The 16,432-nt window shown below is 46.0% G+C and overlaps 1 protein-coding gene across 1 annotated transcript in view; it reads left to right on the top strand.

Moving 5' to 3' along the window:
- The first annotated feature begins 7,919 nt into the window (after positions 1 to 7,919).
- RAB30 (RAB30, member RAS oncogene family) overlaps positions 7,920 to 16,432 on the top strand; it is a 41,112-nt gene continuing 32,599 nt past the window's right edge. Inside the window, exon 1 of the mRNA XM_054270083.1 lies at positions 7,920 to 8,334. The gene's annotated coding sequence lies outside the window, so the exon portion shown is untranslated. The remainder of the gene's footprint in view (positions 8,335 to 16,432) is intronic.

Raw genomic sequence — 16,432 nt, 5'->3', positions numbered from 1 at the left:
AAAGGTCAACAGCAGCAAGTCTAACTCTTGGGGATGCAATTACTCTTAGCTGACACCTACTGAGGCAGAGTATGTACAGTGAAGCCACTGCAGGTCTCTCTGAAACAGCTGTCACCTCATTGTCCCCATCAGAGGGCAACATTCACCATTATCAGAACGGGGAAAGGAAATCATAATTGCATAGCAAGAGGTCACAGCAGAGCAGCCTTCACTGGAAGAAGGAGCACTGCAAAAATGACAATAGGGATTAGCTTTTTACCTATCATATGTGCAACATTTTAGTATCCAATTCTCTTTTGCTGATCTACTCTGCCATTGAATATAGGGGTAATATACAACTCCCTACATGAAAGAATTAGTTCAATCAAAGGAAAATATATTGGTAGTTTCAGTAACTTAAAAACCCCCAAACTTAGGAGAAAAGTGTTCCATATCTTACTCCAGCTCTGTTTGCACAAGGATTTGTCTGGAGTACATTGAACAATCTCTAGTGCTGCTTACAGACATCAGGATCACTTGAGCTGCCTGGTCAGAAGGCTACACACAGCAAAACCACAAGAAGGCTGTGCCTGAGACCTAACACAGAAGAACATGGTTAAAAAAGCAGCCATGTGCACAAGGGACACTGCTGCTCCTCCCCCACAAAATTAACAGCATCCTTAGATGCATAATTTCATGAGTCAGAGACTTCAGCAACAAGACAACAACTTTGGACTTCTGGCATGCACCCAATCACCTGTTTTTTGTGCCATGGTGAAAACACTCTAAACCAGTTCAGAAATCTAATTCAAGTTCTAGAAAGCCACAGAACTATAAACCTCTTCCTCCAGACATCAGCAGTGACCCACAGAAAGACATACCCAGAGCAGGGAGTGTGTGTTACCATCCTGATTAAGATACTGATAGCTCCATAAGCCGCTCCAGGTAGTTGCACTGGCATGAAAGGGAATGGTGTACTGCACCATGGGAAGGCAAGGGCAGAAGGTAATACCAAATTCCTCAAACTACCAATGCCACCACTGCCTCTGCTTCATGCAACTGCATTTTTCAAGAGCTCAAAAGCAGGGAATTCAAGTAATTACACTACCTGGGAATGCATGCCTAAAGTGGATCTACTAGAAACAAAACAATGCTGATACACATGAAACCAGAACATGAGGGTTAAGGATTACCTACAGCAAGGTTGCTTAAGTGATCAACTACACATCTCTAAGCTATCTCTCCTGTATTGTGGCACATCAGACCTGAAGAATGTATCCTTCTCACCTTGTGAGCCCTAGGTGCTGTGCATGCAGAACAAGGTTCAGAAATCATTCTGGGTCCTGCAACTCAGCAGGTAAAGTGAGCAACACTAGTGTGACCAACTTTAAATCTCTGCAAGAGCAGTGTAACATTATCTTTTTCATAAAGTTGTGCATCAGGAAACCAAGGGCTGCCAGAGTAGCCACTGAATTCATGAGGAAGCAGGTTTGTGTAACTTATGTGGACTGCAGCCAACACACGTAGGTTAGCTCCTCACTAGCAATCCACTAAATTACGTCCTTTGGACACCACATGTAAATAACTTGACAGAATGGAGCAAGTGAAACCATGTGAGTGGAAACTTGGCCAGGAACCTGAGATACTTACTGTCGCTGCCAGTTTTCCAGGAAGAGGCATTTGCAAATAAACAGCAAAAAAACCCCACCCAAAAATGGAAGAGTAAACCAGTGGTAACATACAGAAATACTAGAAGTTTGGGTAGAGTCCAGGGCAAGAAGAGAGCAAACCCAGAGAACTGTAGCACAGGGAACACAATCAAATGGTGCTGTCCTAGGAGCTGTGTGCTTTTTCACAGTGCAACATTACTTACCCAAAAGGAAATGTTTCTGTGCACTGAGGAATGCTCTGACTACAGCACTGTTGTTTAGGTACTCACTGCCCAAGCTTGTATTTTAAACTGAATCATACAGGAATGCAACGTGTAATTTTGCACCATTGCACTTACACAGCTGAAGAACCCAAAGACACTCGCACACATGATCAGGGATTCCATCAATTTAGGTACGGGACTTGCTTTGAAAATTAATAATGGTGCATCACTTCACATAAACATAGTTGCTATAATTAAATGTTAACCTCTGGTTATGGCTTTCACTTTTCCTTCATCCAACACTCTTCCCCTATAACTTCATGAAAGAAAGGGCCAAGGAACAGTGTTGGACACTTGCCATAACCAAAGGCTCATATTGTCCTTGACAAAGGAGGTAATTTCTCAAAATGCATTCTTTCAATGAAGATATTCTTAGTGAGCTTTTAATTTCAGTAGAATTTATCTGGCCCTTAAAAATCCTCTGCTCTCTCCCCTCCCACCTTTTTTTTTTTTTTTAAATGTTGAAAGATGTAAAAGCTAGTACCATGCTTGAATGTTTGTAAGCTCAGGGACTGCGCTTCTGGCACAGACAAGCCCATCAGCTAAACAGTATCAGTTACCAACTCAGGTTTACCACACCACATCAAAAATAGACCTTCCTAGTGGCAACTGAGTCAGGTCCACACCAACCATAACCTCTGGGATACCTCTACCTGCTTTATGCAATACAGGATTTTATCAAACTTTGTGCTGAAGAGGGCAGTGCATACAGAAAGTACATCTAAACCTGCACTCCAAGTGTTTCTTGTTCCACGTGGAAGTGCTCAGGGCACCCACTGTACATATTAAAGCCAGAACAGTGGCAGCCAAAGGATTCATGCTCAGCCCTGAGTCCACCTGAGCCATGTTTGTGTGCCATTATCCAGCAATCCAGGGGTGAGGAAGGCTTATCTTCAGTGCACAGCTACAATCAGCCAGCTGGCTCTGCAGGAGTTAGGGGGCCAAGAAAAGCTATTGTTCCAGGAACTAACAGTATTTGACAAAAACTGAAGCTCTTTGGGTGGTTCTGAACTGGGTAGTGGCATATGTCCTTTTAAGAGAAATGCAGTCTGCCTACAGCCTTATGGTCTTTAGTGGTCATGTCAGGCTATCCCACCTTAAAAGACATATCCATGTGTAGCTAACAGCTGCAGAACTTTTGGGTCTCCTTGTGTTTAGCAAGTTCTCCCCACTGCTAGTGTGCCTTCCAAAAGGGAGCTTCCCACAACTGGAATCTTGGAGCCTCCTCTCCTTCGCTACTTGCAGTTTTTCAGTGTCCTGACTAGCATTTTTAAATTCTGCATATTGTGATTATCTTCCCCAGTATCTAAAATAAAATCAATTTCCTGTTTCAGTATTAGAGGAGCTCTCTTTTCAAATGAGTTTGCTTGAGTGAACTGAGTGAGTTTGAAGCTGTGTAAGCAACCACCTTTTTCCCTCTACTGAGTTCTTGCAGATACCAGATCTAAAAAACACAGGGACTTGCAGCAGCCTGCACACCCTTTCCTATTGTGTAACTGCTATTGAACTGCTGCCATGTTACAGCTGAAGAATATGTCCATCCTATTTTGGCTCTTGACTGCTCTTAGAGCACTCTTCTTTGTGCTGAAAGACAAAAAAAAAAAAAAAAAAAAGGAAAACACTTTATATTAGTCATTAGAATAATTTCCAGAGTTGCTTTACACTCATTTGGCTATGCACAAATACTAGGCTCTTCCAGATACTGGTTTAACAGTTGCCTCCCTGAAATTTCATTTAGAACACTTTAAAAAGGCACAAAAGCCTTCCACTCTTTTTCTATTTTCCAAGCTCACAATGTATTCTTGGCATTATCATTAAGATACTTGGAAACAGTAACACGATATAGAAGTACTTACCTGTTCTTCCCAGATGAACTCATCCTCTCACCTTTCCCCTTGCAGCTCCAGAAATGTTTTGGCAAACAGCTCCATTGGAAACAATTAAAATAAACCAACCTTCATCACAGCTTCTTCATCCACCATCATCTGAGCAGTAACTTTATTTGAAAGAGTTTACACTCATCCCCCACAGGCTTTGAAATAAGCAGCTGGTCAGTAACACTTCCACTCCTTCCCCCAAAGGGACTTACAGCCAGGATAATTAAGAAAAGAGGATCTTAAAACAAAATTTATGTGCCAAGATGAGCATAGATGGTATCACTTTTAGAAACCATATTCCACTTTGTTTCAGTGCACATGTAAACCTTTTTGTCCAGTTAATTTGTATACCAGGAATGACATTATGCCTTATGCCTGACCATCATTTCCATGAACCCTAACAGTTCTCTGTGCTGTACTGACATGGATGTGACAGTGACAGTAGACCTAGACCACCACACACCTAAAAAAAATTATGATATGATGTATTTAATACACTTAATCTTGAAATCTGTGTTTCTTATGCAGCTGGCTTTGTATAGTACCCAGTGAATACCCAATTTAAGCATTCAAATGCTTGGTTTCTTTAAGAGCATGCTTGTCAGAATAAGCACTGAGACACAAAGACAGGTTTCTATGTGTGAACTTGGATTAGACTTAGACTGAGCATTTTCTTCTTTGAGCAAAGTCATCACACATTCCTACTTAACTTCCTCATCTCTCCTTCAGGATCTCCCAACTGATTCTCCAGGTCAGGAAACAGGGCGGTTGCTTACCAGAGTCCACAGTGCCCATAGTCACTTCAGTAACAAGGACAACCCATAGGTACTGCAGTGCAGGATGTCAGCACAGTAAAGCACACACAAACCTCTCAGCTGCACAGGCTGAGGAGCACACAGACACTGCAGCAGGTGCTCATTAACAGCATTGAAGCAGAGCATACTGATGTTTAGGAAATGCCACAGGCGAGTTTTCAGTTCTGCTGTCACCTTCTATCTTCTCCTATGGGATGCAGCCACAGCACCTAGTTCTGCAACAGGACTGCAAGCTTCTTACAGACACTGCAGCTGAGGCCTGCTGGGTCAGGATAGATTTGGACATTGGCACTTTCAGGTGAACACATTATCCAAGTCTGAGACATGTAACATAGGTTTCATCATTAACATCTCTGACAAGCTGTGACCAACAAGTAAGATTCATGCACTGGCAAGTATCAAATCCTCCAAAACAGACCAAAGTGAACAACACACACAGAGAAAATATGTTTTACTTCTCTCTTGCATCAGCTGTTCATTTGGGTAGTTTCTGAAGTCGTTTCCTTTCTCCTACCTTAGCTGAGACATCAGTGGCACCTACATCTACAGATAAAGACATAAGAAATAAATAACAAAACACAATTATCTGTAAAGTGGGGTGCACAGCATCCTCCTCAGAGCAGCAGCACTGACTGCAGGGGGATGGGGAGGCAGTGAAGGGAACCACTGCAGGTAAAACCAACAGTTTCTAAACCAGTTTAACAAAACATCCTGTAATTCAGCCAGCAGACCATCCTGGATGAGGATTTCACATGCACTTTTTCTGACAGTTATAGAAAAGATAACCAAACTTGACCCAACCACTCCACTGCAATATTTACCATCCTTACCAGGTATCTTTATGCAGAAATAAAATCACAGGCCTAAAGTCTACAGTGAACAACAGCTGTGACAGAAGTCATCAAAGTGCCACAGCTCACCTAATCAAAAGGTATCTGCATAGAGGAGAAACAGAATAAGGAAAGAAATAAAAAGGGCTGTACTTGTAATTCAGAATTCTCCAGATATATGGAACTAGTGATGCTACAAATTTTATTCGAAGAGCATTACACTCCCACCACTCCTTTTCTTCAGTGAGGAGTATGATAAAACAGGAGAACCTGCCTGTGAGGAGAAGCACTCTTAGAACACTAGACTTTTTGCACGATGGCATGCAACTGGTTCAGCTTCCTGAACTAGAGGGAGCTGCACCTAAAGTGATAAAAACATAGCATACATTGCTGTAGTACCAACAAATCTTGAAAGGCTGCAATGTTCAGGTGAGTTATCTGCACCACAGAACATCTCACAACATCCTTCCTCCAGCACTCGTGTACCCTGTGGCAAACACACCACCCGTGTAGGTGTAGGTACTGGGCAGCAATACCCTGAGCAAATGCCTTGTACTTACCTCCAGGAGGAGCCAAAGGATGAAATAAATCCTTGTGACTTCATTTTACCTGAGCTGCACCATTACTGGACTTTAGCCAAGACTTCAAGCAAGCCTGCAAAACTCTTCAGGACTCTTTCCAATTTAGTATCCTCTTGGCATAATGAAGTGCTTTATTTCACAGGAATCAGCTGTAACTAGAAATGGTACTATTTCACAAGCCATGCAACACTTTGACCATCTTCCCTTCCAGTTTTGAGCACAGGTCTTCCACACAGGGTTTCAGGGAACTCCAGTCCCCTTAAGGCTCACAGAGCTTTGATTACTCTCTCATTTGGTGAACATGTGTTTCCCATTCCCCAGCACAAAAGAGTAGCACAAGCAGGGACAATGTTCACTACAAGAAAGCCTAAAAGCACTGCTCAAAATTCCAGCCTAACTCCTGCATGCCAGCCAGAGGGCTGAAACTAAGACAGCATCTAGTCAGCTGGCAAAGGCATGCCAATGTGAGACAGCAAGTACAGGCAAACAATGGACAAGCAAGTCATCTTGGCTGCTCCCATACCATGCTGAGATGTCTTACACCATCTCATCTGCCCTCTCAGCTTTTTTAAACTTGATTTATGTTCTATGGATATTGAATTATACATTTGGGTTGGAAGTGACCTCAAAGACCAACTGGTAGCAACCCTCTCCTGCCATGGGCAGGGACACCTTCCAATAGATCAGGCTGCCCAGTGCCCCATCCAGCCTGGCCTTGAGCACTTCCAGAGATAGGGTATCACAGCTTCTCCGGGCACCCTGTGATGGTGCCTCCCCACCCTCACAGTAAAGAATTTTCCCCGCATATCTAATCTCAACCTACCCACTTCCAGACATACTAAGGACTTTAAAAGGAAGCAAAGCTCCTCCTGCTGGTCACACCAAGCCGTACGTCTCTGACAACCAGACACCATTAGTGCAATTATCAGGCATCGGGCAGAGCCAGAACCCTTAACAAACCCCCTCAAACCAGGGAAGCGCAGGCTGTCACCTGCCGTGCGACAAGGGCAGGTTCCAATCTCCTCCCTGCGCACAGCCGCCCCACCAAGGTCAGCCCTGCTCTTCAACCCACAGTCCGTGCTCGGTCCAAGGCCAAGCACCGTGCCGGTACCGCCCCGCCCGGGCCCTCTTCCCGTACGGCGGAGGGCACAGCCCCAAGCGGCACCGTGCCCGCCGCGGCTCCTGCGCCACAGCGCGGCCTCCCCGTCCGCGCCCGCCCGCCCCGGCAGCCGCGACCGCCACGCACCCACCGCAGCCCCTCCGAGCCCCGGGACAGACTCCGGCCCCACGGCCCGGCTCCCAGCACAGAGAGGCGCTGCCTCAGCCAGAGCCCGCAGTCACCGAGTGACAATCGGCCGTGTCCTTCAGGGCACCCCTCCCCACCCCGCCGCGCCCCGCCGGCCATTCCTCAGCCTCCCCCTTCTTTGTCAGCCGCTCGCACGAGCTCTTCCTTGCCCCTTAAACCAAGACAGGACTCCCACCCTTCCCCTTTTTCCGACATCTTAATCCGGCTTCCCCACCGCTCCTCCAGAGCTAAGCGTCCCACGCCATCAACATGGCGGCGGCCACCGCCTCCTTCCCTAGCCCGCTCCCCAACGCGGCCGCGCGGCGCGGGATCTGCCGGGAAAGGGAGTCCACTCCTTGCACACTGCTGCACTGTGACCGCCAAAAAAACTACAAACCCCAGAAGCCCCCTGTGCCGAGGGGGCCAGCCAATGGCGAGGCGGCGGCGCGGGCAGTGGCCCCGCCCCGGCGGGCGAGAGGGGTGATGTCATTGCCCAGCGGGGGCCGCGGGGGCGCGCCGCGCGCCGCCGCTCATTGTGCTCGGCCGGTGCTGCGTCCGGGGCCGGCAGGGGGGCCGCGCTCCCGCTGCTGCTGCGCTGCCTGCGGCGGGCGGCCCCGCTCGCATCCCGCACACCGCTGCCCTGCGCCCAGCCCTGCGGCTCCTGTCCCGGGCGTCCTGGCCCCAGGGTAGCTCGGCAGCGTTCCGGAGGGCTGCGCTGCGCTGCACGGGCGGTGGGGACCGAACACACATCCCCGAGCGGGACTGCCTCTTGCGCCCAGCCCTCTGCACCCATCCCGGGGAGCTGCCCTGCGCCGGGAGGGTGGCCGGCACCCATCCCGGTGGAAGTGGGCTGCCTCCCGCTCGTCTCCGGGGCGCGCAGCTCGGCCGGCGTGCGGGGGCTGCAGCGCCCAGCCCCGCTGTGCCCGGCGTGCGGCGGCGGCCCGGGGCTGCCGCTCCTTCCCAGCGCCGCCGGCCGGCTCCTGGCTCCCGCCTCGTTTTATGGTCGTGGAGAGGGAGGACAAATCCCAAACCAGGTGAGTTCTGCGCTGCTCTTCTCTTTTGGCGTGCTTTTCCTTGTCCTGTTACGTCCTCCCTGCCAGGCCCCCGTCTCCCGATGCCCTTCCCCGCGCCGTGGGCTCCTCAGCGGGAGCAGCGCTACCGGGCGGGACCGCGCCGTCGTTCCCTGGTCCTGCTGAAAAAGGAGAGGCGGAGGGACGGGGAAGAGGGGAAAAAACCCGCTGCATGGTGTCATCCCGCGGAGATGAGCCCTGTCGCTGCTCTTGTGGCCCGGGCTGCGCGTCCCGCAGCGCCCGGGAAAGTCCCGCAACTCCGGGATGCTCCGGGCGCTGCGCGGTCCCTCGCTGGGTAAGAGTGGAGAATCAGATGGATTTGGGATCGGTGTCGTTAAGCGCTGCGGAGCCTGAGAGCCGGGCTCCTGAGGACAGGGTAAATCCGAGGTGTGCTCTAGGGTGGTTTTGTGGGCGTTGTTGTGCTGTCGTGCGGGTTCCTGGCTTTGACACCGCTATTCCTCCCCTCTTTCAGGGAAATGGGGGATTTGAATCCAGCTGGCTTTCGGTCCTGGCTGTGTGCAGTTGGTCCAGGTTTCTTTTCCAAGCCCCATAATGAGTTAGTATCTTAAAAATTCTCGGCTGGACAGTCTGATGTTTTATTTCAACTTCCATACTACTCTTCTGATCTTTTTCAGTTTTGTCGTAAATACAAGTAGTGCCTCTATTTTAAACTTTGTAGAAACTTCAGCAGAGTTTCATTTTAGTGTGGCTTTTTATTTGTTTCCCTGTTCCTTGCTTTTGTGAGATGCAATTTGGATCCTTACTTGAATAGTGCTAAAATATCAGTATAACGTAAGATTTGTATGATTTTGTTTGTTTGTTATTATGTGACATCAGAAGGTTTTATCCCCTTCTATAACTAAATTGTTTCTGCGATTGCTAGTGTACCCCAGACACCTCATTTTGTGCTGGTGCAATGAAATGTGCGCACACAGAGGGGTCCTGCTCCCTTCAAGTCTGTCAGTCTCTTTCAGTGCCTTTGAAAGTTGATCTTTCACCAAAACCCCGCTTGGAGGCTGTTCTGAGAGCAGCAGGAGAGCGTGCAGCTGAGCTGATATTTTTAATATTTTTCCTCCCCTCTGCTGCATATTTGCTTCTGCACTTCTCTTGTGTAACTGGCACTGTGTGTCCTCTGGCAGGGCTCTCCCTGGAATTGCAGTGCTGGGGAGAGGCTGACATGAGTGCAGTGGGGACAATGAAACTCCCTGTTTGGTTTGCTCAAAATGTTTGTAAACACCCAGGCGGTGTTGGGGTGTCCCTGTGCAAGGGATGGTGCTCCACAGCTGCCCCTCTTCCAGTGGGATAAACATGCTGCATCCACATCTCCTTGCCTTTATTTTAACTGGGTTTTTTCCTTCCTTCCTCTTTGCTACTGAATCAAAGGGGAAGAACAAAAGTGCATGCAGGCGTTGCCTTTGCTTGGTCTTTTTTTAACATTTTTGTTTCCTGGAATGGCGTTTTCCTCTTTATTTTACAAGGGAGGGAGCAGACAATCTAATAGAGTGTTTCCCATCTTGGCTGTAAAAGGAGAAGTTTTATAGCAGTGATTTTGTTAGCTTGGGATAGAAGGCACTGGATATGAAGTGATAATTTGAAAGTGTAGCCTGGGAATTGTTCTGGGAAATACTGATATAGAAGTTGGTGAGAACAAGCAAAGAATCCATGACCAGGGATTTTGCATTTAAATAATACAACTCTTGTGATGTACATATTTTTAATTTCTATTTTCAAATTTCTATATGTGTATATCTTGAACAAAACAAGCATAAATAGCAATACATATTTGTATGTTTTTGAAAATATATTTCATTTTTGGGATTTAGAAAGATTTGTGACAAGGTATGTGTTAGCATTTTCAAGCTATATTATACTATATCATGAGGTGGATTAAAAATGTACCTCAGAAATATACATTATTGTATCAATCGGCTTAAATTTTGCCTTTCAGAAGCTGAAATACAGACATGTAGAAAGGGACAAAAAAGCTGAAAATCACTTGATTGCTGAGAAAAAACCCAGAGTTGGGGGACCCTTCCTCTTGTCCCATGAAGACCTAAATGCAGTGTATGTGTTTACACTGAATCAAGAATTCTCCAAAATGCCAGTTGCTGGAAGCAAAGAAAATAACCCAGGAAGGCAGCACTAAACATTTCCTCAGGTCCTTTACTTTACCCTCTCCCCATTTCTTACTCAGGTCCAGTTTCCTGAAGGGAAATTCAGGATTAGGTGGTCTCATGGTCATACTCTCCAGAGTTTTCTTGTATTTTAGTCCTGTTCCTCAGGAAATTGAGTGTGATGCCAATAATTGGCATCCTAGTGAAGCCAGAAATCACATCCTTGGAAATGGGTTTTATGAGCATCACCTGTGTGCCCTGGACTTCGCCTGTCCCAGAAGTGTTGCTGCCCTGGGATGCTTGCTTGTCACCCAAACTCGGGGACAGGGATACCCAAAGACTGGAGTGAGGGGAACTGGAGGAGCCAGAGCTGGGCCAGCCCTGCTGACTCTTCAGCTTAACTTTGCTCCAGAGATGAGCTATGAGAGGACAGGGATTTCTGCAGCCTGGAGCTGGAAGCTGGTGAGACAGCTGAAGTTCCTGAGCCAGAGGTGGATGGCTGGAGGTGGCTCTTCGGGGAGGAACTGCGGAGTCGCTTCCCAAGCAAGGGCAGAAAGGTCTCTGCAGGCAAACACCCCCATTTGTCACCCTGCTGTGAAAGAGCTTTTCTCTGTTGGCTGCTCTGGGCTGTGTGCTCCCCATCTTCCCAGACCCAGCTGCAGGTGGTGGGTGCTGCTCACAGCCTGAGCTGGGTGTGGGGGCTCTCTAATGCAAGCCTTAGAGAGCACATGGTTCCAGCTCTGGAGCTGCCCTGGTTTGGTCCTTGCTGGGAGAGCCAAGCTGGCATCCATCTGCTGGCAAATTGAGACACTTGCTCTGAGTTTTGTGGTGTGTCCCAGAGAGGTGTACTTGCAGCTGGGCTTTTTGTGGGAGGCGCAGGTTTGTTGGCATTTTCTTATTTTTACATAAAATGTAGCCAAACAAGGAATAATAATAGCTGGGATCTAGATAGATTCCATTTCTTATTTTAAGGCTTATTGCCTTTTTGTAAGGACAGGACCAGCAGTTTGAGTGCAAGCCTTGCTTTCTGTGAGTACAGAAGGAGTGGGCAATGTGCTAGGTGCTAGTTTGTGCATATACAAATATGCACGTTTTTGTCAAATAACCACCCAGGCATTGAGAAAATTAGAGAGATTTGTTGCTACTGTGTGGCTGGCATGGCAGGAGTGCAGAAAGTAGCACAAGATGGGCATACCCATACCTTGCAGTGATGAAGCTCTTTAGATACTGATGCTTGTATGGATGTTTGCAAAACTTTGGAACAGGAGATTTAGGAGACAGTAAAAAACTTCCTATATTACAGATGGGTTTCTGACACCAAAAACATCAGCCCAGTTGGAGAGGTCTTGGGGCAGTTGAGAAGGTCTTGGGGCAGAGATGCTCAGCAGCAGCTCTGCTTTGGCTGGAGGGCAGATGAGATGACCTGAGGCAGTGTTTTGATTGACTTCCTAGTTTCCACAATTTCATTTTGCAGCAAGTAATTTAGCTTCCTGCTCCCTCCCAGTGCTTCTGTCAATAACTAACTAAATTCTCATTTTATTTTTAATGGCTCTCTTACAATGGGAAAGAAGTGGTCTGTCATGTTTGTCATATAATCCTGGTTGGCCTGTGTATAAATAATGAATTTAAAGTGGGGGGAGGGAAGGGGTTGAGTCAAGTATTCCTCAGGTGCTAATATGTTGAAATAATTAGGGCAGAACAAGGATAAAACTTGTCCCCTGAAATCATTGTCAGCTTTTAAACAGTCAGGACCACACTGAAGTCTGTTGCTGTTGCAGTAGTTTCATAACTAATCTGTGCTATTAAACACTGGCCCTGCATAAGGTATTAGTGAGATTTGTGTTGTAATGTCATTTGATTTCACCTTGAATAGATAAAAATAATTAGTGAGCTTTGTTGCTTTGAGCTGAGGAGAGATATTTAGGTTGTGAACAGCTTGAGATTCACTTGCTATTTGTCATCTCGCCTCTCCTGGAGTTACTGCTTTCACTACACTGCAGAGGTGCACTGTTCCCTAATATACTTAAGGCAAAATTTAAACCTATTTAAAACCTATTTAACCTAGCTATTAGTTTCCTGAGATAATTTGGGAATACTTGTACAAACAGAGGAGAAAACCTTCAGTAGGTCTCGCAGAAATCTGCTGCTGTCCTTTTAAACATCACAGGATACCCTGTTTATTTTCTTTCCTTTTAGCAGAAATACTGTCTTTTGAGTACTGCTGAACTAAAAAGTTAACTGTAACCTTTAAGTATCTGAATAGTGTTTTCTTTTAGACCTTGAAAAGAGTAATGAGAAAAGGAAAGAGAGAAGAGGAAAGGCAGGAAAGGCTCTGTTGGCATGAAAAAAGATGAGCTTGTGCATGGTTTCTTAAAAGACTGTATCCTGCAGGCTGAATTTAAAAGGGGAGGGGAAAAAAAAAGAGGTGTTAGAGATGCCAAAGTACAGAAGTCAAGCAGTGCTTGGGTTACTGTGTCCTGCTAAAGCTGCCCTCCACAGAGAGAGGGACTTCATCAGGGCCCCAGCAGCCCAGCCCTCTGCTGCACTGTGCTGCTTCTCCTCTGCAGTGAAGGCTCCAAAAACTCAACTCTGCTTTTTTTGATTAAGCAAAATCTCAGTTTCTCAAAGGGCAGCATGTGTGCATTTAAAGTGGGTGTATTTCTTGATATAAATCCAGGCTGTTGTTTGTAAAAGAGAATTGTCATGGAACTACCATCCCGTAGGCTGGTGCTGAGCCCTGGTGCCAATAATTTTGGAACAGTGCAGAAAATGAATCTGACTGCGTGTGAGAGTCTCGCATCCCCCACAGGAACAATCATTTCCATGTGCTTTCCTGAGTGTGTTGAACCAAAATTCTTGCAGGCCCCCCCCCCCCTCCCCCCCCCCCCCCCCCCCCCAAAAAAAAAAAAAGAGCTTTTATTGCTTTGGTAGGAGGGATTACCCCATTACCTGGCTCTGGAAGGATGGGACCCCTCTCCAGAGTAATCAAGCAGTTAGAATAGAATATTTTCAGTTGGAAGGAGCCTACAAGGATCATCTAGTCCAGCTGCCTGAACAGTTCATGGCTGACCATAAACGTGTAAAGGGCATTGTCCAAATGTCTCTTGAACACTGACAGGCTGGGGTATCAACTGTGTCTCTAGGAAGCCTGTTGCAGTGTTTCACCATGCTCTTGGTAAAGAAACATTTCCTTGAGGTCACCTCTTTTCTCCAAACCAGAGAAGCCCAAAGCCTTCAGTGCTCTCCACAGTGCTCTTCCAGCCCTGACAAAGCTGTGTGGGTTGTACAGGGTGTTTCACTGCTTAGTGGGGTGCTGCTGAAGAGACAGCACCAGCTCCAGGGGAGTTGCTAATGCCCTTGTTTCCACCTGCTTTCTCCCTTGTCTTCCATCTGCCTGAGCCTCTTGCTCCAGTGCAGCCACCCCAGCTGCACCTTCAGCAGCTTGGACACCCCCAGACTACAAATAAATCTGAAAGAGTAGGTATAAATGGAGACTTTAACTGAAGAAGATGGGATGCCTATAGGAAACAGATTATTAGAGGTGCTGAATGGAAGAATTTGTGTCTGGTTACTAGATCACCCTACATGAGACAGGAAACTTAAGGCACAGGAACTTGTCAAACCTTCCTGTCTTTTCAGTGGTCATTCTTTCGCTCCAGATAATCTTTTATCCATAAATATGAGCATGACGAGAGATCCAGAAAAATCTGTGCTCCAGAAAAGTCCCAGATCCATGCTTGGGATGTAGGCCATTAGTTGAGATATGAATGCCAGCATTCAGATTTACAACCAATCAAAGGAAACTTAAAGGACTGCCAGGATTAGAAAAGAGATTTTGGGCTTGCTGTGTCGCAAAGAACGCGTTCAGTAATGAAAAGCGGACTTGAAAAATAATCATTAGCACTTCGCTGTGATTTAAATTTCATTGCCTGAACTTGGAGAAATGGAAAACAGATCAGTCAAGGCTTTTCATCTAACAAGTTTTTAAAGAAAGTCAGATTTGTGTCTAATTAGGGAGAATTTCTTCATGGTGTTTCTAGGGCCTAAAGAGTGGTGTTTTCATGACAGTTGGGGCCGCATGGGAATGTTTACTGAAAATAACATCCTTACTTAAAAACATGGTAAAACAACCTTGTATAACCTGAATTGACATCAAGAAATCCACTACAGCATCTCCATACTGTGTGGTCTTATTGTCCTGTTGCTTTCTGATGGTAGTAGGGAGTTGCAAATTCCTTCTTCTCCAACACTGGAGGTTGAGACCTCATTATAATACCTATTGAACTTGATTAACTGAGAGAGAGGACAACTGCCTCTTGAAAAAAATAATGATTTTAATTATTTTTCTGTTGTTCTTGCCTTACAGCTTTTAGCACAAATACCTGAAAAGTAAATGCAGGCTTGAAAAAGCTTTCCTGGCTCATTTGGTATCCCAGTCTCCTCTGGAAACATCAGATTATTCCATCCTGAGACGAGTAATCTTTAGAGGTGAGAATCAGGTAGCCTGAAATTGCTGTGGGAGTGTCAGTTTATTTTTGCATATTGAGAAGAAGATTAAGAGAAATAACATTAGCCTTTTTATTCTTGCATCCCCCCTGAAGTTCATGGTGCAACATGTCCTGTGGAGAAAAGGTCTAAATTCAGATAAACCTGTGTTAATGAGTTTATTTAAACCCCAGCAAAGACTGGAGAAATCTCTAGCTGTCACAAAAAGGTAAGGGCAGGTTTGGGATTTCTGTGTTTCTGCAGGCTGCTGAGGACATCAGAACAGTCAGCATCTGGTTCAGTGGAGATGTAGCAGCAAGTTCAACCTGTGTGATGGTGGCTTTGGGCTCTGCTGTTCTTCTCTATAATCCCTTTTTCTGTGGCATAATTACAGAAAGTACTTTTATCTAAAGGGGATGTTTTGACACAGTTTGCAGCTAATTCCATATATTCTGTCTAAAATACACTCAAGTGCAGTGAGTATCTGCATCATTGCAATTACTCCAGCCTTGTTGGCAGTAGCTGTCTTCTGTCTGTAGCCAACAGAAGATTGTGGTACCCTCTAATTTCTCACATATAAGAATCCTTACTGTAAATATTTACTCTTGAGAGTGTTAAGCACTTATGAGGGGATTTTTGAACAATGTTGGGTCTATTGAAAAAACCAAACATGTGAAGACTATGTCAGAGTTACATGTACCAGCAGCTTGAAACTGTAGAAGCAGAGTCAGTGCCTGATTTCTCTATTGCATTTGTCCTTGTTCTGAACAATTTGTTCCTTCTAAAAAGGGAAATGTGCCCATTCCCTTCAAGTCAGCAGTATTCACATTTCTAAAATGTGGTAATAGCATTTTGCTTGTATTGATGTGAGTGTGCACACCTAGAAAACCCCCAGATAAACACAGGTTTCTGTTAACTCTTTAGTTTCAGCAGGCAAACAGGAGTCTAAAGTTGAGCTCTTGACTCCAGGCTAGAGGATTTCTGCTCGACCTATTTAGGAGAAGGAAGCATGAGCATAGGGCTCGGATGGAAACTGCTTTGTGGGATCTGTAGGAGTGAAGTCCCATCTTGTGTTGTGACCTATGGTGGGCATGCCCTGAACACCTTGTGCAGGGATGTAGTGTAAGCTCAGTGCAGAAGCAATCAGTGTCTTTTAGCAGTTGTTAACTCCAAATTCTGTCTCTTTGCCTATCACCCAAAATTGGAGAATAAATTTAAATAGATCCATGCTGTGATTCTGAGGTAATTCTCAGTATTTCCATTATGTTTGTAAATTACTTTTGCTACTGTAGAGTGTTTCCCTCTACTAGGAAATCTTTTTTTTTTCTTCTAAGTAGCAATTCTGTTGTCGCAGTTCTGCAGGAAAGCTGTGTATTGGTGCACTTGCACTTATCTGTGCAGGTCACTGATCCCTATGTGTCACTAGAAAGCACTGACAAAAATGTCTTCAAAAGCATGGCTTG

The sequence above is a fragment of the Melozone crissalis genome, unplaced genomic scaffold (assembly GCF_028551555.1).
Source record: "Melozone crissalis strain CALT ecotype California unplaced genomic scaffold, PUWL_Pcris_2 ptg000008l_1, whole genome shotgun sequence".
NCBI lineage: Eukaryota > Metazoa > Chordata > Aves > Passeriformes > Passerellidae > Melozone > Melozone crissalis.
The sequence above is the reverse complement of the archived record's forward strand: the minus strand, read 5'-3'. Positions and strand labels throughout refer to the sequence as shown.